Below are 18,039 nucleotides of genomic sequence, written 5' to 3'. Positions count from 1 at the left end.
AACCACTCATAATTAATAATATTTCTGCAACAAAGATCTGAAGGAAAGTAATGTATTTGAGACCATAGAGATTTATACTGATTTTATCTGATCTCCAACTCAAAGCGACTTATGGCTTTTCACAAATGGTTTTAAATGAAATCAGAACTGAACTGGGTTTGAGATCCTCAACTTTGAATGAGACTTGAAATAAGGATTTTTATCATCTTTTAGATGTTCCTAACCTCAGTGTGTGTATATATATATAAAACCCCCACATCTGATATTTAGTCTGAATTCATGTATCAGCAACTTTCATGCATCGAAAGGCCCTATTTCAGAGATGAAAGCTTCAGGGTAGAAATTCTGCGGCAAAACAAGCACTACCTTCCCATTTAAGGTAGACTGCCTCTCTTCAGAGAGCATCTAGGATCTCATGCATGTCAACTTCTCCTACTCATGCTCAGGCAAGCCCTGACCTAGCCTACTGCAGATTGTGAAACGCAGGTTGGCCAGCTCTCTTCAGGGGTCCTGATATCTGACTGTGTACTCAAATTCTTCAGCGAAGGAGCTAGCAGCTTCTTCCTCCCCAAATCTCTTACGGCAAAACCCTCAGGTACAAAGCAACAGGTTTCTGATTTCATATAGTGCTGGTTTCATTGGGTAAAAATACGGTAACTACAAATGCCTACGCCCAAACTGGCTGTACAGGGAAGTTAATTATTCACAGGTGGTTTATAGTAAAACTCAAGCTAGACATAAATGTTATTTTGACTAAATAAGACAAACCATACCTTCTGTATCTGAGCAGAACTGCTAACCCACAACAAATAAATAGTACCTGTTTCTGCACTGAACCAGAGACCTGCTATTGATCAAAGTGTCTGATAGGCCTCCAATCAAAAACAAGGTTAGCAACATTATGAAAAGTAAAGTCCAGGTAGTGATAAAAATCATCAACAGTTAGCATCTGTGAAGGTTCTTGCAAGGCTCTTGTTTAACTATATTTGTGATACCTGATATTCCCTGAAAATGAAACATGTATTTCTATTTTACATGCATTTTAGCAATTACAAAGTTTTGGGGAGCAGTTTCATTACAAAAATTGAAGAATTTATTTTTAGGTCAAAAGCTTGTTGTGAGAGCTAACCCTCAGTGAATATATACAGCATCCTACCCAAAGCCTGTGCTTCCATTGTGGTCTGTATGAGCTTTATTATAAAACAAGACAGCAATATTAAACAACTGCCTACCTGATACACAGTTCAGAAATATTCCTAAGACGTGCACACTCCGTTCACAAACCATAGTGCTTTCCAAATCCAGCTCTGCAATGTTCCTAAATGTGTGTGTTACCAGTAACCAATACCTTTAAGAGACACTATGCACTCACATTATGAATAAGCGTGACTGGATCTGCTTGGACAGGAGATGTGTTCACATCTCTTCCCTCTACAAGGACAGAAATAGCTGGAACATGCTGCCATATTCTCAGATTCTTTACAGTCTCAAAATCAGTTGACAGCACTCAAGGCAGAAACACAGAGGACTATGAATATACCTGGAATAACCTCCAGTAATTAATAAAAAGCCTTCACACCTTCTTCAGCTGAGTGCTGATTCATGTTCACCCTACTTTTCATCCAGAAGAAAGAGCAGATTGCTCATGGTTGCAGACTTTAAAGGCTCTTTTGTGAAAGACGTTTTATGCCTAATCAGGGTGCTCTGTCGTACATTTTGCCTGATCAAAGGAATATACCAAGGAACCCAGCTGAGGCCTGACACAGAATATCGTTTACATAGGCTTAAACTGCATTTAAAATTGATGTGTGCTTGTCAATTGACAGGCCTGAGAAACCCACACATTTATGTGGCTGAAACAGTCCAGATGACAAAAGCAGAAGGATTTTGGACGGGAAGCTGTCCCAGCCCTCTAGGATTCCTGACCCTTTTTGATGGTCTCAGAAATGCTCAGTAGAAACACGCCCCTGATACTGAGGGGAGGAAGACTTCCAGTGGTGATGCTGGGAATCAATAAGCTCAAAAACAGAAAACCCATTGCATCTTAAAGCAAAAATAAAGATAAGCCTTAAGAATTCTTATTTCAAAATGTTTTATCTTTGTCGAAGTGTCTCACTAGCAGCCCAGATATTCAACCAAAATGAGTTATCTTGTACAATAATCTCCCAAAAGTCAATGACTTCCTTACGCAGGACAAAGATCTCATACTTCTGTTTATGTGATAAATTATGGTTGTTAACTGTCAACACTAAAGCATGACAGCTGTTGATTCAGTGGAAAAAAGGCTACACATCCTTCTGTACTGCATAGAGTTGTTGTGAAGAGGCATACAGAAATGCTGTGCCTCAACCATACAAGCTGGTGACCATGCTGAGCAAAGAGACTTCCATGTCATCTGAATCCGGAAAAACAGTTCCCCAAAAATCTTGTTTATCCTTGCACAATTCAGAAAAAAATTAAAATTCTCAGAAGGACTGCAATCACGGCTAATTCAGGGATCTTTGATGCTCTGCATCAATTTCTGTAGGACACAGGATGACATACTATATCAGTTAATGACATCACACATGCCACTATAGTTGGCAGGATATCATAAATGTAAAAAGTGATGGTAACGATGATAGCACTGCAAGAAAAACAGAAAATGTAGAACCTATGTCAAAATGCAGAAGAGAGGAAGAAGAAAAAGAAAAACACACTGCTTTTGGCAGGTGTTCAAAGATGTAGTGGTGAGATATAGTTGGAGGCAAAGACAAGAAGACAGTGTCTATCAGCAAATGCACTGCTTTCTTTTCTGAATATATGGATGAGTACGAGTAGCCATAATGTTAAATAACAGAGGCAGGGTTTGCAGTCCTAGAGAAAGTTAAATTCTGTTTTACCTTCTTTCAGAGACAGTGCAGAAAACAAAGAAGACCTCTGCCACTGAGGAGTTCCAAGTCCTTACGGTTGTCCCTCCAGTACCTATTGTACGGAAAATTCAAAGCAAAATGATCTTCAAAATGATCTTCTGGAAGAGTAATGCAGCTAGCTTACTTCTTTGAGAAAACGAAATTATTTTAAGCCTTTAAGTGTAGTGAATATAAATCATTAACGCAGACAGAAAGAATTTCAACTTAATGTGCTAATCTGTAGAGTAGTTTGGAAACAGAAGTTGTATCAAAAGCACCAGGACAGCTACGAATTTCTGAAAAAAAAAAAAAAAAAAAAAAAAAAAAGCAGAACAACGCTGTCAGTTATTTTTCATAGTCAACATTAATGAGGGAAATCAGTTCAAGATAGACAAAGAAGACGACACAGAGTTAAGCAGTAAAGCCATGTGAAGCTTGTGTTTTCCAGGAACTTTGTATAGGTAGAATATGGTGATATCCATTGCTTCTGACATCTAGCAGTACCCTGTCCCAGTCTCTCTACCAATCACATACCAGGAAAAAACCTTTGTCAGATTCCTCAAACTTTTCACCATACAATTCAATAGCTTTGGGAAAAGCCCTAAGATCTTTCATGGTAGCAGCAGATGCTGGAGGAGAAGGCATTGACCAAAGCAGTAGGGAGGACATTATCTGGAAGAACAAAGCTTCTTTATCTGGAAGAACAAAGGTTACATTCTTTCCTTTCTTGTCCCTGTATAAGATTGTATTGGGTTTGCATGGCAAGGTTTTGGTAGCAGGAGGTGGGGTACAGGGATGGCTTCTGCAAGAAGCTGCTAGAAGCTTCCCCTGTGTCCAGTAGACCTAAATGCCAGCTAGCTCTGATGCACATGCTGCTGGCCAAGGCTTAGCCCCTTGACAATGGAGGCAGCACCTCTGGGATAATGTATTTCATAAGGGGAAAAAACCCTGCCCCAACAGTAACTGCATCCGGAGACCCAGAGAGAGGAGTGAGACTATGTGAGAGAAACAACTCTGCAGACACCAAGGTCACTGAGGAAGGAGAGGGAGGAGGTGCTCCAGGCGCCAGAGCAGAGATCCTCCTGCAGCTCTTGGTGAAGCCTATAATGAGACAGGCTGTCCCCCTGCAGCCATGGTGGTTAACAGTGGAACAGATATCGACCTGCAGCCCATGGAGGACCCCACGCCACAGTAGGTGGATGCCCAAAGAAGGCTGCGAGCTTGTGCATCGCCTGCACTGGAGCAGGTTTGCTGGCAGGACCTGTAGCCCTGGGAGGGACCCACACTGGATTAGTCTGTTCCTGAAGGAATGTACCTTGTGGAAGGGAGCCACACTGGAGCAAGAGAAGAGTGTGAGGAGCCCTGTCCTTATGGATGAAGGAGTAGCAGAGTTTAATCCTTGATGGTAATTGGTGGGTGATTTTGAACCACAACCCTTTTGTTTAATTTTCTCTCCCCTGTCCAGCAGAGGAAAGGGAGCGATAGAGCAGCTTTGTGGGCACCTGGCATCTTGAGGTTGTATGAGCAAAAGTAGATCAAAAGATAATTTATTTTTAAACTACTTTTTATGCAGAGTGAGGCTGACATACGCCGATAAAAATCATTCAGAAAAGATGACTCTGAATGCTGTGTTCATTGTTTGAAAATGTCACCAGGGAGACCTAGGTGTTTCTTGAGAAACAGTTTTTTTGTACTGATGATCAAATGTCCAAAGTCTGCACTTATGAGAACAATCCTCCTTGAAGGAGGAAGAGAAAGATGAAAGTCTGATAAAATTCTAAGCTGAATTGTAGTAAAATATTGTACCACGTTGGTTCCACTGTTATTGTAGTAGTCACCGAAACCACAGAATCACAGATTTGTAGAGGCTGGAAGAGTTCTGCTGAGATCACCTAATCCAACCCCACCGCTAATACAGGTTACCCTGGACTGCATCCAGTTGGGTTTTTAATATCTGTGCAACCTCTCTGAGTAATCCATTCTACTGTTTGACATCCTGACAGTAAAAAAGTGTGCTCTTGTGTTCAGATGATAGCTTGTACATGTCAATTTGTGCTGAATGCCTATTATCCTGTCACTGGCACCAGTGAAAAGAGTCTGGGTCCCGCTTCTTAACTGGTAAGATTCCTCTAAAGCTTCTCTTCTTCAGATTTAACAGCTCTCTCAGCCTATCTTCACATGAAGAGATCCTTAATATTTTTTGTGGTTCTTTGTTAGACTCACTCCAGTAAGTTTATGCTTTTCTTGTACAAAGGAGCTCAGTAGTGGACACAACATTCCAGATGTGGCTTCTTCAGTGCCAAGAAGGGAAAAATTTTGAATTCCCTTGAACTGCTAGCAAGTCTCTTCCCAATGCACCCTGGAAGGCTGCTAGCCTTTGCCACAAGGGGACACTTCTGGCTCATGGTCAGCCTGGTGTCCACTGGAACACACATGTCTTTCTTTATAGAGCTCCTCTCCGGTCCATCAGGCACCTGCATGTACTTATGTATGTGGTAAGTACTCCTGGCATTTCCCCTTCTTGAACTTCACGAGATTTCTCTCAGCCTAATTCTCCAGCCTAAGACTCTTTGCATGGCAGCACAACCATCTGGGGTGCCCGCCACGCCTCCTAGTTTTGTATCATCTGTGAACTTGCTGAGGGTACACTCTATCCCAGCATCCAGGGCACTGATGACGTGGTTAAACAGCACTTGCCCCGGTATCAACCCCTATGGTACACCACTAGTGACTTGTCTCCAACTGGACTTTGTCCCAGTGGTCACATACAAACCTCTTGGCCTGTTTTCAAACCTCTTCACTACGCACTCATCTAAGCAGTACATTGCCAGTTTGTCTAGAAGGATGTTACAGAATCGTTTCAGTTGGAAGAGACCTTAAAGATCATATAATTCCACACCCCTGCCATAGGCAGGGACACCTCCCACTAGATCAGGCTGCCCAAGGCCCCGTCCAACCTGGCCTTGAACACTTTCAGGGATGGGGCATCCACAGTTTCCCTGGGCAACCTGTGCCAGGGCCTCACCAGCCCCATAGTGAAGAAATTCTTCCTGTCCAGTCTAAATCTGCCCCTCTCCAGTTTATACCCATTGCCCCTACTCCTATCACTACAAGCCTTTGTAAACAGTCCCTCCCCAGCTTTCTCGTAGTCCTGTTCGGGTACTGGAAGGTGGCTATAAGGTCTCCTTGCAACCTTCTCTTCTCCAGGTTATGGGAGACTGCGACAGTGTCAAAAGCCTTACCAAAGTTGAGGTAAACAACATCCACTGCTTTCCTGTCATCTCAAAGTCCCCTTACTGTAGAGGGCCATCAGGCTGGGCAACCATGACTCTCCCTCTGCAAATCCATGCTGACTGCTCCCAGTTCCCTTCTTGTCCTTGATGTGCTTTCCAGGAGGATTTTCTCCCTTGTCTTTCCAGGCACTGAGGTGATGCTGACCTGCCTCTGTTACCACAGATCCTCCTTCTTGCAGACATCAGTGACATTTGCTTTCTTCTAGCCTTCAGGAACGTCGTTCAGTTGCCGTGAGAGAAGTTAATTGATATGGATCAGCCAGCTCCCGCAGCACGTGTGTCCAACTTGCCAGGCCCCATGGACTTTAGTATATCCAGTTTAAGTGCTCCTTAGCCTCAAGTCTGGAGCAAGGGTAGAGTACCCAAGTCTTGTCTTTGTCACCAGTTCCCCTGTCCCATTCAGAGGCAGGCTCACATTTTCCCTAGCCCTCCCTTTGCTTTTTTCTTACTTGTAGATGCCTTCCTTGTTGCTTTTCCCATCCCCTTACAGATGCATCTCAAGTCAAACTTGGTTTTTGTAATTATGTTCCTGCATCTTTGGATGGCAGCTTGGTATTCCTCCTCGGTCACCTGTCCCCACTTCTCTCTCTTGTATGTTTTTTTTATGTCTGAGTTTAGTCAGGAGCTCCTGGCTATCTCTGTTGATTTCTCACTTGTTGGGATGGATGTTTCCTGAGCTTGGAGGAGGTGATCCTTGAACATCAGCCAGCTCTCTTAGACCCTTGTTATCTATGAGGCCACATCCCATGGGGTTCTTCCAAGCAGATCACTGAAGAGGTTGAAGTCTGCTCTCAGAAAAACGGGGCAATGGTTCCAGGTTTTGCTCTAATCTCTCTTCTTAAAATCCCGAATTCCTCTGTTTTATGGTCAGTGCACCCAAAGCTATCTCTTACTGTGAAGGGGGAATGCCAAACATTCTGAGGTGAGTCAGAATTTCAGGGACCTTTGGCTGCACACACTTTTTCAACTTTTCAGGTAGCTCTTTTCTAACACCATCATCTGCAGCAGTGCCAGGATTTGTAAGGAGATACTATAATACAGACTGTGAGATGTCAAATTAGAGCACTCTGCTACCCGAGTTAATCTTACATGCCCTGGAAGGAGTTGAAGAATATTGTCATATGGGACCATATTTTTAAAATTTTTTTTCTTCTCATCATGATAGTAAAAGATGCAGTGATACACGTCAGTCAGCATTTCTGACACTGGAGAAAATATCTGCCAGGAGGCAGGCTTTACTTTGCATTGTTTCCTTACCCTCCCTTTAAGCCTCAGAACATATTAGGCTCCTCATTAGGAAAAACACACATTGCTTACAGCATTATAAACCTCCTAGTTCATGCACTGCGTCAAACTGGAAGGTCTGTCTGGGTGATTGAAAATTAAGGCTACCAGCGAAGCATATGCATTAGTAGCTTTAGCTGACACTTTTTTTAAAATGTAGCTAAAACTTTTCTTTGCTTTAAGTAATCACTTGCAAACAAAAAGAGCAGCGGCGCAAGACCAGATCAAAGGTCTGTTTGTCCCAGAATTTTAGCTTCAACAGTGGCCAGAAGCAGGGAGAGCACAAGACCTCACAGCGTTAGCGCTACCAGCCACCCTTCCTACCATCTGCAGTTCAGCATCCATCAGAGGCAGAGATGGCATGCAGATAATCATACTCAAAACAAAAGAATTTGAGCAAGCATTGGAGTTAATAAATATAAATAGAGAAAAATGTAAACAGGAACGATCAGGAACACATTTAAGAGTTCATAAATCTGTAACTTGGAAAATACATTTCATAACTCATTAGGGTAAAGCTTTTAGCTTGTATAACTAATGTGTAAATAAATAGGACTACATCATATTGATCACTAAGAATTATGACAACATTTACTTTAAGGATTTACATGGGAACTTGTATACTCGAACATCAATGCAACTTTTTCATGTTTTAAAGTTATAAAGGCTTTATTTATTATTTGCTGGATCTAGTCCCAGTATCAACCTATCTGCATTTCTTAAATATTACTCCCCTGCAGAAATAAGCAGAACAACGTATTAGAGTACTAGGCTAGGTTTACTCTTAGTTTTTTAAGGACTAGCACTAAACAATTTGTTTTAATTTGCAGTAATCAAGGTTCCTAAAAACAGGAGTTATCTGTTCATATTGTAAAAGTAGACCTGAAAGTTTTATTAATTTGCCAAGCATTCAAAAGATCTACTTCTGTTCATTTATGTCAGTCAAAAAAGAAAAAGGAAGCTACCAAATCTACCATGGTCTTGTCTGTTTTTTTGGCTTTAAAAGAAAACTGGTCCGAACACAATCATCATGTTATATATAAATTCAGTTTGTCCAAGGACCGTAATTGTGCTGCAATTGTTATATCTACTTCTCTCTCTTAAATGCTGATTAAGCACTGTGGATCTCTACAGCCTCATCATATTTATCTTTCAAATGCTTCTGAAAGACTCCAACAACCTCTCTGGATGGGTAACAAACAAACCTGAATCTGTTCTTCTTGTATCTACATTTTAGGATGCAGCATTACAAAATAATGGCTGATCCCAGGGGCTTTGAGATAATTCAGTGAATTTCTACAAATCTCCTGGGATCTCCAAAGGGTTTTTAGAACTCCTAGAACAGACATGCAAATTCCCAGCCACCCCCCTTTCCCACAAGCGTAGTGAAGAACCACCGTGGGCACACCTAATAAATCTTCAGTTGCTAAAAATGGCAAGCAAAACATTTTCACAGAATAAGTGGAAGCTTTTGTTTGCCATCATTTTCTAGGTGTTTTGGGGAACCGCGAGTAAATAAATAATTGGATTTTTTATGAAACCAAACATATCTTACAGTGCTTGTTAATTCAACCTCTTGAGACAAAACAGGCTCACATTCTGACATTTTGTCTATTTGCTTAGAACTGAATCTATCTACGCAAATCTATGGAAACTCTTCAAAACAGTAGAAAGGGGTAAGAGCTAATTTTTATACGGTCAACTGGATACCACATCATGCCCTGATCAGCATCCAAACTGCAGTGGTGATTTTTTTCCAAAGTAGCTATTGCTCTGGGTCTAGTTGAGCATTGTTTTGCTGGTGATAAAAGACTGCTTTTGCATTACTTTTTTCTTCCCCCCGCCCCCCCCCAGCTCTCCCTCTCCCACTGTCTGTATCTCAACCCATGAAGGTTTTTCCCTCCCTTTTGTCCTTTAGATCCTCTCTCCTGCCCGCTGTAGCAGAGTGAGTGAACAACTGAATGAAGACTCAGCTGCCTGCTAGGGTCACCCTGCCACAAGAAGGAAAGACCAAAAAACTCCATTAGCAAGTTCTTATTTTATTACTACAATCTCCACCCACAGTGGTGTCTGTTCTAAGCCCAAATCCACCCAATGGAGAACCCCAGGGCTTTCTAGCACCTGCTCCATTTCTAGGCCATTTTACCTCCCCCATATTTTTGACAAATAAGTTTGAAGCAGAGCAAAGTTTAAGACAAATCAAGTTTACATAAAAAAATCAATAAATTCTTCAACACAACAGTGAACTACCAGTTAATTCTTCTTAAACATTAGGACAAAACGATCCACAAAAAAAGTATATCAAAACAGATATACAGACTCTTTTAATCACCCAAAATAATTACTGTTCTGGCATTTATTTTAGTTTTTACCTGAATGGTATTAGATGAGGAAAGTAGCAGTGTGGTACTATGCAGCAGCAGGAAGAAGTATGCACATTAAGCCCACTTCTTGTTCTGTATCCCACCAGCTACATTAGACACTTTTCACTTTCCTTTCTACCTGAGGATATCAGGTGAGGAAACATTAAATTTTGAGTTGGATTACAGATTACATGATCTAGATATGCACTGCGAGCTATAACTGTTATGTGCTGCCCCCTTCTTCTTTTTAAACTATCATCAGTAAATACCTTAGCCTGATGAATAAATACATAATACAAACCCCTACGCAACGTAATCTTCAGCAGCCTCTAGAAGAATTTGGAAAAAATCCTAAACAGTAAAATCAGACATCTATGCCTACCAAACCTTCACTACCCTGGTTAAACAGGTAATAAAGTACAACTGCAATAGGGAAGCAAGACATATCTTGGCTTCTGTGTATTGTCTTGATCTGTTCAAGTATCTCTGTCACAACTAATGCTATTTTAATCTTCTATCACAAGCCTTTTAAAGAAGCAGAAAAGAACTGCAGCAAATAACTCAGGATTCAATCTAACCTATCCTAAAAAATAATACTATTTTAACTTTTTCATATACTTGAAAAAAAAGACCACAGATCAGGATTAAACGCTACCAATTATCCTCCCTTAGACAATATTTAAAATATTTCTAAAATCTCAGTGCTTCCTTTGCATGTACCAACTTGCCATGTGCATTGAAAAGCTATACAGAAACAATTAAACAACCACTAAAGACACATATTTTTAAAACTCTACATGGTTACTAGTATAAACACAAGAATATTTTGACATGCATAGGTATGTCAGATATACATTTATTTACAGAGATGTTTATGATGCTGTGTTGACCCTTCTCATATAATTCCTGGAATGCAACCCTACCACTGCTGACACTGAGAAGACAGACGTTTGTAAGAGTTAACTATAAAATTAATCACTGGACATACCAAAAGAAAGGCTAAGAATAATAAAGAAAATAATAATGAAGTGTCAGGCAACTTTTGCTTTTCATACATCTATTATACTTAGACATTCCTGAGTCAAATTTCTCTACATTCCAAGGTAAACCTCTCAGCTTACTCTTGCAAGTTGCATTAATAAATGCTAAACACTACACTGGCACAACATACATGTTATGGATCATAAGTATTATGCAAAAGCAGTTTTTTCCTGTATCCAAGTTTATGTTTGAGAAACAAAGCCAAGCTGCATTCAAATACTCAACACTCCAACAAAAAAAGCCCATGCTTTCCAAACTGGCTTCAAGAGAATCAATCAACTTTCCTAAAAATATTTCGGAATCTTAACTTTCTACAAAATTTCCCAAAACAAACATACACAGACACTGATTATATTGATTTAAGGCTGAATATATTGCATCTGTAATTTAGGGAAATCGCAAACCAGCAAACAACAGAAAGGAAAAAAGTGTCCTGACCAACTACAAGCCTGTTAGATTACAGCAGAGTTTCAGGTTATGAAAAGCTTTTAAAAGAAACAAATGTTAATGAAACTGAAACATAATTCAGAAACAGCTATCTCGAAAGTAGGTCATGTGAGAATAGCCTACTATCTTTCCCAACCTAGACTTATTATGTGGAAAGCTACTAATGAACAATAGATGACTATTAGTGTGTAGTTGGGCAGTGGACTTTCTAAAGGAAAAAATATAACAGGGAGTACTGAAAGGGTAAATATCAGGCTTAAAGAAGGTTTTTTCTGCAGTTTAGGTAAGGCAAAACATTGCAACATATTTAACCAAAATGACAGTAATAAAACTTGGCTCAAAAGAATGACAGAGTTTGTGCAATGCCTCCCACAAAGCTGAGAGGCACCCTTAACACAGAAAGACAAAACAGGCAGAAAAAAAGCGAACAAGTGGGCAGGGCTAGTTTCACTTAAATGGGATACAGACCAGCATTTCTAAGTTTAAATTCAGGCTGAGAGTTTTATGAACATAAACTTGCAAGCACTGCCTCCAAACGAAGTGGCTGCACAACTTCCAGCCCTCAGACATGTTACATCAACTCTGTCTTTCCAGCCTGAGAGCTTCTCGTGGTGGTGCAAGCACCTGTTTAGCTGTACGGCACACTGGATTGCAGAACTGATTCACAGAGAAAAATTGCTGTGGGGAAAAAAAAAAAAAGGCTAACTGATCTCATGATCGAGTTCCTCAGTCTGATGAACATGAATGTTTCTGCTGACACAAGGAAGGAAATAATATGAGCACGGGAGCAGGCTTGAATGACATTTTTGGCAGCCAAAGATATATGTGAAATTAGTGCTTATTCGCTCGAACCCTTCAGCGAAGAGAGGGTATCATCAACTGGATACAAACAGAAAAGGTCTTGTTTGTGCCATGAGACTGTGACAAATCTATTACTAGTTTGAAAAAGATAGGACAACAATGGTGGGATGCAGTCTTACCTGCATACAAAGGATGACACAGATACTTGGTATGTGATTAACCAATAAACCTCAGCTTCAGCTCTTCTACAGAAGCTCACAAAAGGCATGAACTCTGTGGGCCTAAGAATGCCCTGTTTCTTACGTGGTACACAATCGCAAATGAATATCATAATCCCTTTAATCAATTAGAGACCATACGGGTCAAAAAAATCTTTCCAGTCATCCTTTCTGTTCTGAGACTGAGAATACATTATTTCCTTCAGTATTCAGACCCTGACTACAGCTGCTAGTCCAATGCACTAGCTGTATCTGCCGTGCATAACCCTTCACTGCTTCACTACTACAGCGACTCTTGCATTTCAAGTAACACACCCCACGCTTTTCCAAGAATACTGTTCTTGGATAGCCTGTGTCTCAGCCCAAATTTCCATTACAATTCACTCAGACATTAAGCACGTTTGGTAAGTAAGGGACATTACCAGCTTTCAACAGCTCTTCCTAGGTGCATAACATTTCTATCTATTCACACTGCATCCAATCTGCCAGCATGTTCATCAACTCGAGACACAAATTCAGGCCTGCCACGATGATGTCCCTAGCTTGGTTGTCATTGCATCACACTTGCCTTGTCAGCATTGGTGACTGATGCCGTTCATTTCAGCAACCACCCCTTCCATTGCACAGTACCTGGTTCTGGTGGAGGTGGGCAAGAAGATGACACCAGAACCCACAAAAGCCTGGGTTCATGCCAGCGCAATGCTCACCCCACAGGTTTCCTCTAAGATTCACATATACACAACCCTGACACCTATTGATGCTTGAAATGTTGTATTTTTCAATATAAACAAACACTGCTGAACTTCCTTCCTGCTGACTGGGTATTTTTCTTATTAAACTGGGCCTTCTTCACCCTCAAGCCAACTCTGGATGAGCATCTACCTCAGCAGCATGTGCTCAGAACAAAGAGTGCTCAACCCTCCTCACTTGAAACAAGTGTAAACTCACCTGCCCACAGATTTTCCATCATTCTTGTAATTAGTTCAAGTGGATGAATCCTGCTAACGTCTGCTAACGAAGCAGTCTGTACTGTTTCTCACAGGCAGCAAGGAAATACACCATCACACACACTGCTCAGAGCTGCTTTCACAGCTAAGCATGAAGAAAAACACGTCTTGCATATGTTTGCTAATAGTGTGCATAACAATCCGATGATAACACAGCCAGATGAGCCTGCAGGTTGATGATTAGTCTTCCAACCTGTACCAGAAATGCTGCCACAATACAACAATTAACCCAAGCTGTATCTATGCCTATAGCACCATGAAAACCTTACCAGAGGAGCCCATCAGTCTCCCTCTTGCAAGAGGAAAAAAAAAAATCATGAGAAGTAATTCCAACACAGACAGAACTCTATCTAGAGATGCTATTTATGACACACATAAATGTATGTACACAAAAGTATGTATGTAACTACACTGTTCAGGAGAGCAGAACTAAACTCAAAAGAAATACAAAGGAGAGCATAGAAGTTGAGTGGAGGGAGCACCCATCCTGCAGCAGCAGGCAGAAGAGTTTGGCTTATTTACTCTTCCAACAAGCGAGCTCATTACAGAGACATCAGTGTAAAATCATCCAGGGGCTGAGCAGCAGGTAATGGAAAGAATTATTTCAGCTTACAGGCTGCTATGAAATCAAGTGATAGCAGGCAGACCAGCCACAAAACCCAAGTAAAACTTTAAATATCGGAAGCCTCCAGAGCTAGAGCAATCCTCCCATTGAGTACAGAGGGTGCAAGTGCCCGCACAGAATTAAAATGAAGTCTGACCACAACACAAGACACAGTTGCTTGCTACAGGGGGACCTGGAGCCTGTGATTCAGAAGATGGGCTTCATCCCCTTACTTCTTCCTAAAACACAGCCACCACCAGACTAATGAAATTGGTTTGAGTCTATACAAGACAGAAGACAAAAGCAGATAATCTCCTTCTTGTAAACCATCTTATCAAAAAGCATTAGGAGATATCTTAGTATTTAAGGCAAAAACTCTAGCATCACCTAATTTCAAGTTAACGGCATGAACATTAGCAAAAAATGTTTAGCATGCACCCCAAGGTGATTAGAGATAAAACACTTGTAGAAAAGACCCTCTATGAATTGAATTGAATACTACTCAATATTATTTGAAGAACACTGAAATATATGTCCACACATATATTATTTAAAAAAATTGTACAGCCAGTGGAACTATCAAAATTGCCCATCATTAGTTTGATTCTGATTTACCTGATATTATGAAAACCACTTTTTAAGTTACACTGCTTATATATACCTTCCTACTGAAAAAAATTTCAATATTTAAAAATTCAAACAATTTTCTAATCCTGTCATGTCAAAAATTACTGTAACAAATATTATAAATCTGATTTCTTCTTTCAGGAGAAGCTTGAGAAGTGAATTTTTTTTTTAGTTTCTCTTTGAAAAACAATGGAAGAAAAGAATCTGAGTCAATGTGTCAGATGACTGCAGCATGAGAGGTGGTTTCAGCCTATGACTGGAAAAGCTTGTGCTGGTTTTAACATGCATTGACTGAAGCCGTTTCTTAATAGTTCAGATTCCTGGCTTCAAGCTCTCCACTAAGGAAGTTGTATCAGTCACCAGCAGATTCATCTCCTTGCATAGTCTCTACAAAAATTCATTATTTTGCAAGAGGGCAAACAGCTGCACTTCCTGGAGTGTGCTATAACAAGTCATTGTTGCCGGCAGGTAATGCTAGCAAAGCTCAATGCATTCAAAACCAAACTGGCATATTGCGAAGGACACTCTTTTCTTGTTACATGGCTATAGACAAAAGTAAGCTTCCTTACACCTACCCTGTGCCAGATGTTGTGCTTTAAGTGCTATTCTGAGTCACTGTTAAAATTTCATTCTAGGCTATGCAACCAACTCTGAAGAACAGGTTGCCAATCTACATACGCTACCCAAGCAAGCGTGAAAGGGCTGGAAGTGCTCTCATCTCATGGCTGACAAACACAAAAGGCATCCTCACAAGACAGGAGAGATGCATTCCCTGAAGCAACACCTTCCTATCAAGACTATGAAGTGGTACCTTTGCATGTCATACTCCAGGAACCACTGTCTGAGTTTCTGCAGTCAAGTTCTGCTTCACACACAAACAGCAATCGTAGGAAAAAAAAAAATCAAAAAAAGTAATACTTACAAAAATACACAGAACCAATAAAAGAAAACATTTTCTTAATGTAAATTAAATAAGTTATTCTAAAATGTGTAGTACTGTACACTAAACTTTTTCTTTCTTTTAAATTATCTCTGCAGATGACACTTCTATTTTAAAGCTTCTAGAAGTCATGTTATAGATCTAAAAATGTTGCACAAAAAAAAACCCACAAAAAGCTTAACATGTACATTACCACAAGTAAAAACCTATATAGTAAGAACAGGATTTAGAAGCTTCATAACTAGAAGTTAAACGAATTAAGCCTCATACCACACGCATTAGCTAGGAATGTCTCCTTTGGGAAAGAGGACTCTATTCCACAGGCAGGAAAGGGGAAAATCACAAATAAAATAAAATCTTCGTTGAAAATTCTGACTACTTCCCAGTGCTATAAAAGCCACTGAGGCTGTCAGCTGACACAGTTAAATGACTACTTCCACGATTCTTACTTTTCTTTCCTAGAGAATTAAGGCCATGCATTGCTCTTCATAAAACTAAGTGCATTTTCCCTGAAAATAAGACTAGCAGGTTTTAGGGCAAAATAGATAGCAACTTTCATTATAGGGCCTTTCTTTTCGGAACCAGCGACTGCCCACCTGCAACATTTTAGCTGCACAAGTGAAGGACTGAGGTGGGAACTGTAATTATATTCACACACATTCAAGGGAATCTAAGGGAAAAATCGGGAAAATTAGAAAACTGAAGCTGTTTTGCACTTCCTTTGTTATGATAGAGCAGCTATGAAAACAGCTTGACCAACCAGACAGCTCCTATGTATTTTCAGCTCCAGAATAAATAAACTATTTATAACATATCACTTACTGTTCCTGAAAATAAAGGCTTTAAAGTTAACATTCTGTACTTACAAGTATTAGAAATATGCAGACGTGGTATTTGGATTTCTAAATACTAAATAAGGACACCTAGAAGAACAAAACAAGGTTAAGGGAACTCCCAGCAAAACTACACTGGGATAAAAGAGAAGGAATTGGGAGTACTGGTATATGGAAAACTGGACACGAGCCAGTGATGTGCATTCACAGTCCAGAAAACCAACCGTATCCCGGGCTGCATCAAAAGCAGAGAGGCCAGCAGGTCAAGGGAGGCGATTCTGCCCTCTATGATTAACCCTATGCAGTGCTACAGACTAGAAGTCTGGCTAGAAAGCTGCCTGGAGGAGAAGGACCTGGGGGTGTTGGTTGATAGCCGACTGAACATGAGCCAGCAGTGTGCCCAGGTGGCCAAAAAGGCCAATGGCCTCTTGGCTTGTATCAGAAACGGTGTGACGTCCCTTCCAACCTAGTCATTCCATGAGTCTATGATTTTACTCCACTCTGGTGAGATCCAGCTTGGAGCCTTACATCCAGTGCTGGAGTCCTCAGCACAGGAAAGAAAAAGGACCTGTTGGAGTGAGCCCGCAGGAGGGCCACGAAAATGATCAGGGGGATGGAACATCTATGAGGAAAGTCTGACAAAGTTGGAGTTGTTCAGCCTGGAGAAGACTTTTGCAGTCTTTCAATATTTAAACAGGGCTTAGAAGAAAGACAGAGAGAGATTTTTTACCAGAGCCTCCAGTGACAGGATAAGGGGTAATAGCTTTAAACTAAGAGGGTAGATTTAGATTAGATACAAGGAAGACATTTTTTACAACAAGGGTGGTGAGACACTGGAACAGGTCGCCCAGAGAAGCTGTGAACACCCCATCCCTGAAAGTGTGCAAAGTCAGGTTGGATGAAACTTTGAGAGTAACCCAACCTAGTGAAAGATGGCCCTGCTGACTGCAGGGTGGGTTGGACCTAACAGAAATTTGAAGGTGCCTTCCAACCCTAACCATTCTATGTTTCAGGTAACAATGAGGGAGCACACAGTCCAGAAAAAAAAAAAAGAAAATTATAGGATGCTGCAATTATCTCTATAAATAGACATTTTCCCAAGAAAATTCAGATTTAAAGTTTTGCTAAAAAAATAACAGTGAAGCATGACAATGAAGTGTCAGAATGTCTTGAGCAACTTTCTTCAGTTTTATACTGACAGATAGAGAACTGGGAAACAAAAATAGTTTTTGAGAAGCAATTTACCATGTAGACCCAAGCACTGAAAAGCTTTAATCGCATTAGTTTCTGTATGTTATTAATGCAGGAGAGAACTCTGTTCAGACATACTACACTTACTCAATGTACATGTAATTATATGCAGCTGTTACAGAGAAACTTAGAGAAATCTGTCTGGATTTGGCACTCTGCAAAAAAATCAAGACAAGTGATCTGAAACATAGGGAGAAAGATAATTTTTAAAGCATTTTGAATTTACTGAATCAATTCAATAAATATTAAAAACAGGTGTCCAAGAAACCTTCCTGTCTCAAATAATATTTAGCTTAGTATGAATTAGCTTTTAAACTGTGCATAAAAATAGATGTGTTATATAAGAAAAATACCTTAAATTATACTCAAGTTACTGAAAACTCCTCGTCTAAATGAGGAAATCAAGACACTTCCATCAAGCACTTTTATGTGGCCATGT

The 18,039-nt window shown here is 40.4% G+C and overlaps 1 protein-coding gene across 5 annotated transcripts in view; it reads right to left on the bottom strand.

The window, feature by feature from the left end:
• TNFAIP8 (TNF alpha induced protein 8) overlaps nucleotides 1-18,039 on the bottom strand; it is a 70,531-nt gene that overhangs the window by 38,746 nt on the left and 13,746 nt on the right. The window contains exon 2 of one of the 5 annotated variants that reach the window (XM_054055121.1): nucleotides 2,883-2,964. The exons of the other annotated variants lie outside the window; for them this stretch is intronic. The gene's annotated coding sequence lies outside the window, so the exon portion shown is untranslated. The remainder of the gene's footprint in view (nucleotides 1-2,882; nucleotides 2,965-18,039) is intronic. 5 annotated transcript variants of the gene reach the window in all.

Source organism: Cuculus canorus, chromosome Z, assembly GCF_017976375.1.
Source record: "Cuculus canorus isolate bCucCan1 chromosome Z, bCucCan1.pri, whole genome shotgun sequence".
In the NCBI taxonomy this organism is placed as follows: domain Eukaryota; kingdom Metazoa; phylum Chordata; class Aves; order Cuculiformes; family Cuculidae; genus Cuculus; species Cuculus canorus.
The sequence above is the reverse complement of the archived record's forward strand: the minus strand, read 5'-3'. Positions and strand labels throughout refer to the sequence as shown.